Here is an 11,265-nt window from a genome sequence, read left to right as displayed (position 1 = left end):
AGGAACAATTTTGAGAAGATGATTTAAAGCTTTTCTGTGTCAATAATCCAGCCCACTGAAAAGAGTTTGACGCTCCTGGTTTAGAGAAGATAGATGAATAGTTGTCACCAAGAGCAGTTTGAAGTGAAAACATGGTGACAGAAAATGAGATTTCATCATGAAAAATCATGTTTAGTCATGAAATGAAGGGTCTGATGTGAAGTGACAACGGAGACAGGAAGCAGGGTCCATGGCGACGCGGCGGCGGCGTGGAGAGAATAACAGCGTCGGGACTGGAAGCTCTGTTTCTGACGGTTTCATCATCCGGCGCGTCGGACAGACCTGAAGCCAGGAGGATTTCCTGCCAACATCTCCACCTCGGCTGCAGCTCTGCAGACGAGCAGAGGCTTTGCTTCTGGAGGAGAGGCCTCCACCGGCCCCGGGGCGATCACTCCACAGCGCTCCACACCTTAAAGCAGGCGGAGTTACGTTTCAGAGAGCCTGGGGAAACGAGGCGGATGTTTCCACGCTGGACGGAGGCTCGCTGTGCTTGGTTTGTGACACTTTACCAAAGAACAGCTGGATCTCTTCAAGTTCACATCTGGAATGCCACCCAGTGACAGCAGCTGCATCCTCCAGAGAAGCCACGCCATGTGCAGTGTAAAGGTCAGCACTGTCGCCCCACCGGGTTGTTCAGGGTTCGAGTCCAGACTGAGGCCTTTTTACACTCAAGAAAAAAAAAAAATCATTAAATAATGAAGGAAATTAATGAAAGTTTTTCCACCAAATTAAAATGAATTATTTCAGAGAAACCATTCAGTGGCAAAATGTTCTGTCCACATAATTCACTGGCGTTAACGTCACTTTATTACAAAAGTTGAGTCCTACTGGGCATATAATGGTTAATTTAACATGTTTACTCTGACTGGATCTGATTTAATATTATTGGGTCACTTTTTTGGGAATAATCGAATTGTGTGGTTTTTTTTGTTTTGTTTTTTTTTTCCATTTATTTGGGTAAATACGGCCACTTTGAATCACTGACACTAAAGGCTTTTAAATGCTCACTATAGTATTAAAATACCCTACTGGTCCACCTAAAAAATGAGGCAAATTTTTGCATAATTTATTTGTTCGAGCAAGATTACTTACTGTTTTTACATGAAAAAAATAAAGTCTGTTTTGTATTTTGAACAAATCTTTTTTGACTTCACTGCTCCATGGTGTGAAGATATCAGCTTGTACTCTTATTGTTGATTTCACAGTTTCCATTAAGTTAAATTTACTTCTCTTCAGAATGTTCTTTCTGTGTTACTTCCCCTCCTGTCTCTGGATGGTAAACAGACGGGAGTTGCTGTAGAAACCTGCAGAATTGAGCTGAGCTGACACGAAACAAATTCTTAAACTCGTAATACGTTGAATTTTATGCTACAACAACATGATTTAAAAGCTACAACCACAAAGCAAGGATTTGTGTGATGGTTTTATGTAACAAACACGATTTATTTGGGTGCAAACTGTAAAACCTGAAGAATGACTTCAACTCAAAGCATTTCAATACACAGATTGCTTTCAATCATTTGAGTAGTATTTATCTGAGCAGTGAAAACAGTCTACGTAGTTATGGATGTATGCTGTGAATTCTTAACTGTTTAAATCTTAATATGAACTCTCATTTGCAGCGTTTATAGGTTTGGTCCAGAGATGTCAAACTGCGTCAGGCAGCAGCTTCTTCTCAGGAGTGTAACGAGTCCCTGAACGCCTCCTGGACCTGATCCAGGCCCAACAAAGAGCCACGTCACACCGATTCAAGGTTTACCTGGAAAATTTACTCTGATGGCCATTATCCAGCAGCTGTCTCTCATTTAAACCCTTCCACTAACAAGCTGACGGCTCGCGGCGAATCCATCAAAAAATGATGAGGTGATTAGTTAGATCGTCTGTCTACTGAAAACTCCGCACTCAATTTGAAATCCATTAATCACAGAAGCCTGTTGAAGAGGAGAACGCCACGGGGAGGACACTTCTTTACAACACACACCGCGTAACCTTGCTTCCAAAAAGGTACGGATGGTGTGTAAAATGTAAATCCTGCATCAAAAAACATGAGTAAACATTTAAATTTGGTTTGAAGCAGCATCAGATCACAGGAGGGTTAAGAATACTGTTTAAATCCGTGTGTTTACATGGCAATTTTTATTCCTCCATAAATCCGAATAAAGCCTAATCCTTCTCCAAAATGACCATGTAGACGCCTGAAAACTTTATTCAGAGTTAAGTTTAAATCAGAATAGATCGGAGGGTTTATTCTCCTTTGGAAGTAGATTTATATGCAAATTAGGCGACTTCATTCTGGTCGTTCTGCGCATGCTCCGCAGTGATGATGCAATATTCCAAGATGGCGGCCCGCAGTCCCACGGTTTCGACTCCTGTGGAGATGGCAGTTTTAAAAGATTTAGATACAATGAAACGAGTGGATGGATGGTCGCTTAACAACGCAAACATTTTCAAAACTGTAGCGTCAAAGTTAATCCAGAAAGAAAGACAAGAAAATCAGTACACTGTTTACTTTGGGGAGACGTCAGTACGTCACGGCCGTCCTGTCCGATCACAACGCTTCACGCTTCTTCGGCGTGAGAGAGGATTTAATCCTTCATTTTTCCCATTTAAAGGGATGCTTCAACATTTTGGCAAATTGGCCCATTTAGCGCAATTCCTTAGTCAGCGGAACACCAACAAATAATGTTGTAGCGTTGCGACACTGAAGCAAATACTGGGAACTACTTTTTCTTTTGAAATCACTACGCCCAGACGCCATGTTTAGTAAGTAGTTCCGTCTTAGCAATCTTCGCATAAACAACTCAATCTGGTAATTTTGCATTAATATTTCACAGCATAGTGAATGTGTGGATTATAACGTGTCCACCAAAGTGTTTTGGGGTTGTTGGATTGTGTATTTGATGAGTTTGACGAGGGGAACCAAAAATACCGTTCACTTCCATTGTGTCCGTCCGAAAACCTTCCCCAACTCACCTCTGAATAAACAACAGCTCGGCCCTCACAAAAAAGTAAGTATGCTGTTCCAAATGACTAAGGAATTGCGCTAAATCGGCCAATCTGCCAAAATGTTGAAGTATCCCTTTAAACACGACCCTCATGAATATAATTCGGAATTACTTAATTCGGAATAAAGAAATTCAGAATTACAAACACCTGTAACCACAATGAATGTAAACCCAGAATCCACCTTGAGAATTATACTGTAAACTAGAAGGAAACGACTTAAATTTACACAACATTTCTTTCGGCTCTGCAGGAGGTCTCCTCTGAGTCTGGTTGTGCAGAAGGTCCCCAGCCTGTCCATGCAGAGTTTGCATGTTTTCCCTGAGCACATGTTTATTCCAGGTCCTCCGGCAGTGTAATGTTCTCTAACCTGGATGGATGGGCCTGTTCAGAGGGAACCGTTCTCTCGCTCACTGTCAGCTGGGATCCGCCCCCTCAGGACCTCACATTAGATGACGCAGTTTAAAGACGGACGGCCTGTTTTCTCCACCCTGCCTTACGAATAAAGCCGTCTTTCCTTCTTGCCCGACACCAGAGTTCTCCAGCTGATGCCACATCCTGATCCATGTCGCTGAAAAATAAGCATTTTTAATGGGTGTACAGCTTTTATTGGATTTCTTGTGAAAATGAATTCCAATTTCTCGTTTTGGCCAAACGAGCTTGAGGTAACTCCCCAATAAAATGAAAAAGAAAAAAAAAGGAAAAGAAAAGATGGCTCCGTTTCCTCTGCAACAAACATCATGTTTTCCAGTCTTGTTAATCGATGGGATTTAACACTCTGAACTGTTGGGAGGCACAAGCGTTGGGAATTGAACCAAAACTGTGTGTGAGTCATGTTCCACTGCTTAGAACCAGAAATATAACTTATGTTGTTCACTTTCCATTGAGACCAAATCAAAACACGTCTTCAAACTATTTGACCTCAGCCTGACTTGACACTGCAACTTCCTCCTCAACTTCCCCACCGGCCAGCGCCGCATGTCACTTTAACCTGCTCGCTCAGCACACAGCTGTGTGTGTGAGTGAGTGTGTGTGTGTGTGGTCATGCTTTGGGGTGCTTGTGGGCCCTTCACGTCAGGGACTCACACTGATTTAAATGTATTTGAGAGTGAAAATGTGGCTCTGGGCTCAGGTTTCAGCAGGGTGAAGGTTCAGGTAGGAAATCCACTGAGTGGATGGACAGGCCTCACTACGACGGACGTGTGTGTGTTCATGTGGATTGATCAGCTCCATGAGGGAGATTAGAGTCTTAAATTTTGATCATTTTTAATGTATAACACAATGAGACAATCTTTTCAAGTGAAAACTCCAAACTTTCACTGCATTTTGGGGTTCAGTTTACACGAAAACGGTGCGTCTCTGTGTGTGTGTGTGTGTGTGTGTGTGTGTGTGTGTGTGTGTTGCTCCAGTGCTGCTGCCCAGTTTGGACTGCTTGGTGCTTCAGGAATGAATGGAATGTTGTTTTACACACACACAGACACACACACACACACATGCATAGTGTGTTTCAACCTGAGCCGGTTCTCCTTCCCGTCCACTGGGCCGGCCAGTGCCTTGCTCGTGGGAGTCGCTGGATGTTTGCAGGACTGGGGGCGTCCAGCTCTGAAGCGGTGGTTCTTCAGCTGAAGTCAGAGTTTCCGAACTGAGAGGAGCAGCAGCCCGACGGCCGCTCGCTCCGGACCGCCGCCGCAGAAACAAGGTGCTGATGAAGGAAGCCTTCCCACAGGGCCATCATCAGGACGTGTTAATAGCCGTTTCCTCTGCCTGTGTGTGTGTGTGTGTGTGTGTCTGCGGCGTCGTGCTCGCACACAAAAGCACAAAAGATCATTTGTTTTTTCCCCTCCAACAAGGCAGGGACGTATTTCTCTTCTGTTCTCACTGTCATGCCGGTTTGTCTGCTCACGACTTCAAGAGTGGGTGGTAAAGAATGAGTTTTCACAAAAGGGACGCGCACACACACACACACACACACACACACACACACACACACACACACACACACTGGAGGAGCGGGGAGGAAGTGTTGAGTGTCATGAAAATCAACCGGGCGAACAGCGTCAGTGTGTCTGCAGCATCGGGACGACACACACACACAAACACACACACAAAAACACACACACACACACTGTTACATCATGAACCGATCAAACCAAACATTCACTAAATAAAGGAGAGGAATGTGTTTGAGCCGACGTGAAGATTTCCACCCACACACACACACACACACACACACACACACACACACACACACACACACACACTGCTGAAGCCTTCCCTCTCAGCTCTGCGGTGCGTTGACATTCAGGCCGAGCCGCTCACCCGGTGGTGACCCCCCCGGCAGGCACCCGGGGGGCAGAGGGGGCTTCTCCCGCCCTGTGGGCTCTTCCGGAGACCTGGAGACTCCCGTCCGGGGGGGGGGGCACTCTCTGAGTGAGAAGAGGTTGCGGAGTTGTTGCACTAGACAGTCGGCCTCTAAATATTTAATGGTGGCTGCTCTGCCTCCGAGAGGCAGATAAAGAGAGAATCAGGCAGGCTGATATATTGATGAGCCACAGGGGGGCGGGGGGGGGGGGGGGGCAGCCGGTGAGGCTGGAGGCCTCTTCAGAGCCTCCAGAAGACGTGAAGTCCATTGGACTCCGGGAGTTTCCCTCTGGTTCAGGTGTTCTGAAGGAAGGAGTGAGAACTGCGACTGATCAGGAGGATCCGTGAAAACATGCTGAAAGCTGCAGAAGTCATACAGAGACAGAGAAGCACTGCAATCTGAGCCTCAGCCCCCCGATCCAACCTGGAGAGGACCACATGGCGTCTTCCGACAGCAGCTGGTCAACAGAGGACGAGCCAGGTCCAGGGTTCAGGCCGTCTTTGTAGTCATATAAGATAAACTCACTCTGCAGTGTATTCCTGATCATTTCACATCTTTCAGGTTTTAAAATGCAGAATAAAAGTTAAAAGTTAATATTTTCACTTTCAGCTGCAGTAAGCCTAAAAAGTGACAAACTGAGAGTTTGGTTGATGAAGATGTGACGTTATTTCACACCAGGAGGCAAAAAACACCGAGAGTAAATTAACGTTTTAAAAATTCAACATTTATATTTGAAAACAATTAAATAGAAGTTTGCTTTGTTTTTGTTTTTGTGCTCCTTCTCAGAGTATCAGTGGGCTAGACACGCACACACACTGCGAAAGTCAGTGATTAATTACAAGAACTTCAGAACTGCTTGGAAAAATAATAGAGAATCACTTTTTGAATGACTATAAATGAAAAGGAACTTTAAGCAGCCTCCAGTGTTTCCTGTGACTCCATCAGTAATAATGAAGGTTGAACATTAGTATCAATAGTCGTATTTGTGTGACACGTGAGGAAGTTCTGAGGTCTTCTGTCCTCCAGTCCTGTGATGAGAACAGTCCAGACCCGGCGAGACGCTGATCACGAGGTCGGCCATTACGTCTGTCCCACGCCGTGTGTGACGGTTTGAGTGAAGTCAGTCGGACGGTCTTTCTTTCTGTGGACAGTGCGTCTCCGTCCAACGGGAGAATGATCCGCCTGATCCGTCCAGACCAGAACACTTTGGGATTTTCATGGTGGACCAGTAGAGTTCAGCCTCAGTTTGATGTCTGGTGTGAAGTTGAGGGAGGTGGAGGAAAGATCTGAACCGAGAAGAAGCTCAGTCTGTGTGTGTGTGTGTGTGTGTGTGTGTGTGTGTGTGTGTGTGTGTGTGTGTAGTGCACGGTGCTTCCAGATCATTCACAGTCTAGCATTAGATTCAGATGAGCTGCAATAACTGCTGCTTTTTATGCAGGAGTACTATTGTTATCCAAACACACACACACACACACACACACACACACACACACACACACACACACACACACACACACACACACACACACAGTGTTTACTGGGCTGTGCACGTTGCCAGGACAGTGCTAAACCCTCTGACCACACCGGCCACGAAGCCTCGTCGCTTTCTGCACAGTCAGCAGTTTGCAGGGAAAAAAAGCAGAAACGGTTTAAATAAACACTTAAACTGTGTTTATTTTTTAAATGTGAGACAAAGATGTTTTCTTATTGCTGCTGCTGGTTATTTAGTGATGAAGAAAAGTGAGCAAACCACCGTGAATGAGAAGAGCTGTGTGTGTGTGTGTGTGTGTGTGTGTGTGTGTGTGTGTGTGTGTGTGTGTGTGACGACAGAAACAATCTCCCCTGGAAAGACAATACAAACAAACACATAAGTACACACTCTGGAAACACACAGTCACATGTGTGTGTGTCAGGTTCACAAAGGATGCTGGGTAATTATGCTAATGAGGCGGTAATGAGATGCACATGCCCTCTCTCATTAAGGAACCACGTCTTCTTCCCTTTCAGAATATGCTAATTTCTTAAGTACCGCACTCAGACGTACAAGGACACGCACGCACAAACAATGGCGGCTGACACGCCGTTCCTTTCTGTTGACCTCGCACACACACACACACACACACACACACTCACACACACACTCACACACAAACACGAGCGCTCAGTCCTGTTTCCGTCTCTTCGGGTTGCATCACTGTTTATTTTCTGCTTGTTTCTGCTGACATGGAGAAGAAACCAGCATATTCCAGCCTGCAGGGGTCAAACATAAGGCCCGCGGACCAGAACTGGCCATGAGGGGGGGGGGGGGTTCAGATCAGCCCGGCAGGAAAGCCACACATGGAGAGAACATGCAAACTCCATGGGCTGGAGCCTGTCTTCATGACAACATTTCAGGAGGAAATGCTTAATTTTTTTGATGTTTCCGTTTCAGAAAAGTTTGGCGTTCACATGAGAGCGTAGTTAAAACGATGCCGGCTGGACATGCACTTTCACGTGAACGTGAGTGAGTGGTGCAGTGATGAGGTTACATCAACAACACACACCGTCCGCCGCTGCCTGCAGCAGAGCGGAGCGGCCCAGACTCAGAGCCGCAGACAGCGATGCTGATGATCCGGAGCTGTGGCGGTCTGGAGCAGAGGCGGTTTCTCTTCACGGCTCAGAAATTCTGAAAACACATTTTCACCTGAAAACAAAACAACAACAACGAAAAAGTCAGGATCAACTTAACTTCAACACGCTCGAGTGAAATTAAAATTTTCACTTCACACGACGTGAAATCCAACGATAAGGGCGAAACTGAGCGACGGCCGCTTTATTAAGCGCAGGCCTTGAATTTAATCCTCCCTGAAACACGCAGGGTTTTTAAAACACACACGCGTGCTGACACACACACAATCTGACTTCTAAATTTAGATTCTAATGCGTGTTTATGACTTTATGACGCCGCACGGGAGGGAAAAACACACCGCGACCTGATGTCATTAACCAGGACGCGCACACACACGCACGCACACACGCACACACACACACACACACACACACACACACACACACACACACACACACACACACACAGGCACCGGAGAGCCTTTAATCACTGTTTTTTGACTCTTTCTTGTCGTGTCATGATGACGCAACGTGAAGAAAACAATTAAAAATGAGCGTCGTCTGCATGAAGGGAGAAAAACAGAAAACTGCCACAATTTTAGAAATATTTAAAAATCACACTTCAGAGCTTTATTTTTGTTCTGGAAAGAGAGAGAAAAATTGATGTTTAGTGTGCCTGTGGGAATTTTTATCCATTTTTTTTTTAAATTTCACACATAACAATAAAATTATTTTTGTTATTTAATTAAAAAATATGTGAATGCTATAAAATTTTATAATATTCTGAGATAATATTTTGGATTTTCATGACGTATAAGGTACAGTTATGAGAAGTTAAACCAAAAATCTGAAATATGTCTGTTTATGCCATGTGAAATATGTTTATCTTTCATATACTATTTGATTATTTTCCATTGTATTTTTATTTTTTGAGATGTACTTCTTTCAACATGATGGACATTCAAAAAGAAAAAAGAAATAGAGCATAAATAAGCCTGACAATTCAGACTGAACACTTAGACCAAAAACATTGACACGTTTGAGTTTATTGTACTTAAAATAAAAATGATTTTTAATTATATTTTGGCTTTGCTGTGTTCACTGGGTCATGATGCTCCCTGAAATATATTATTATTGTTATTGTTATTATTATTGTTATTATTATTATTATTATTATTATTATTATTATTATTATTATTATTATTATTATTATTATTGTTATTATTATTGAATATGAGGCCGGTTTCTATGACTGGCCTTTAACTCAACACCAATTTCTCAAACTTCTGATTTACGAACGACACGATGGCAATGAGGCAGGATGCAGCTCTGACTGTCATCAACCTTCTTCTCATTCTTGGCTCCCTGATCATGAGAAAACCAGCAGCGGCCATGAAACTCGAGAAAAAAGCCAAACGCGTCAGTTCCAGCAACCATTAGGAGAATTACATGAGGCTGGCGCCAAATTACAAGCACTTTATGCTGCATGGTGGCAGAGGGAGGGCTCTCCTGCAGGCTGCTCAGAGCATCAGTTGCAGTGTGTGGCGGCGTTCACACACGCCTGATCCAGATCGCCCTGCAGACGCCTCCTTCGCCGCCTCCGGACCAGGATGCATCTGTGGACACGCTCGCCGCCGCTTCGCTGCTCGTGTTTGGCCTGTCTGAGCACATATTTATTCAGAGAAGAGTGGAAGCCAAAGTACAGTTTATGGGCGAATGAGGAGTTGCTCCAGAGCAGCTTTAGGAGCGAAACGCTCGGGATTAATCCCCGAGACTCTGAATCACCACAGCCTCAGTCTGTGGTGCCAGTGCTTTCAACATGAAACTAGATGAAGAGGCCTCATCTGAGCCTCGTCTAGCGTGTCTCGTTAAACATATCCTTGGTTTTTAATGTTGGTCAATGAGTCGAAGAGAAGGAAACTATGAAAGATTTGAGTTCAACAGGATTCCACCGGTATTAAAGGAGGGAGGATGGTGGAGTGTTTCTTCTGGGTTCCTTCGGTCTCTGGTCTCTCAGAGTGTTTCCCTGTTGTCTGAATCCCTCGTGGCTCCTGCTCTCCTCCAGTTTCAAGTCTCATCATGTTCATGTTTGTTTTCCAGATTGTGTCGTCATTAAAACACTGATACAGCGAAAATACTGTGTATGAAAACTGTGGCAACTTATTTCACTTATTTCGTTTTTTTGTTTCAAGTCTTGAATGTTTCCAGCTCAACAATAAGAACAAAACTGAGCCACATCATCAGAGTTTTATTTTGAAATGATCATTTCTGTATTTTTTTTTAAATAACTACTTTTCAGTTACTGGTTCATAAATCCATCACCGGTCAACCAAACAAATTAAGAGAACACCCATCAACTCTCTGTAAAAGTGTCTAGAAACAACCATGCTGTAATTGGCACTTCATGAATAAAGCTGAATTGATCTGAATTGAAATTGACCAACCAACCAACAACAAAATTCCATAAAACACCAACCAGCCAACCAATTGACCACCTGACAAACCAAACAATCAAAAAAAATCAAACAACCAATCAATAACCAAATCAATAAAACAGCAACCAACCAATCGACCACCTGACCAATCAAACAATAAACCAAAAAAATCAAACAACCATCCAACTGACCGACCAAAAACAAAACCAACCATTAATCAGCCAACCAACCAATCGACCGCCTGACCAACCAAACACTTAACGATATAGTCAACCAACAGAAAAATACCAACCAGCCAACATACTGTGTATACCAATCAAATAAACAGCAGACCGACTGATGAACAAACCATTAAAGATAGGGTCGACAATCTTGGAAAACTACCATGCAGCACGAATGTAGCATCTCCCCAAGGCTCCGCCCAGCTCCCACCCCATTGGAGGAGCTCCTGTTGGGAGCGAACGCACTGGACGCGGAAGTGCCGCGCACGCACAGAAGCGCCACTCGCACAGAGTTTGTGATCGCCTCCAATGTTATTAACCTTTCTGACTGCCCGCACACAACGCGCATAGGAGCGCAGTGCGCCCGCTCCGCTTCCTTCTATTTTTCACGCGAGCCGCGAGCGCTGAGAGCGCCTTGGCAACGCGCTCTGAACCAGGGCCAGTGCACGCCATTGAAATGTACGCGCAGGGGGCTGGTAGAACGGCAAAGGGATTTGATTGGTTCCTTAAGAGCGGTCCGCGCGATACGATTGGTCGGAGTTTTTACACTCCTGTGGCCGCTACAGTGGTCAGATTTTTTCCGCACTTTTTTCCGTCC

This window comes from Salarias fasciatus, chromosome 6, assembly GCF_902148845.1.
Source record: "Salarias fasciatus chromosome 6, fSalaFa1.1, whole genome shotgun sequence".
Taxonomy (NCBI): domain Eukaryota; kingdom Metazoa; phylum Chordata; class Actinopteri; order Blenniiformes; family Blenniidae; genus Salarias; species Salarias fasciatus.
Note: the sequence above shows the minus strand (reverse complement) of the source record.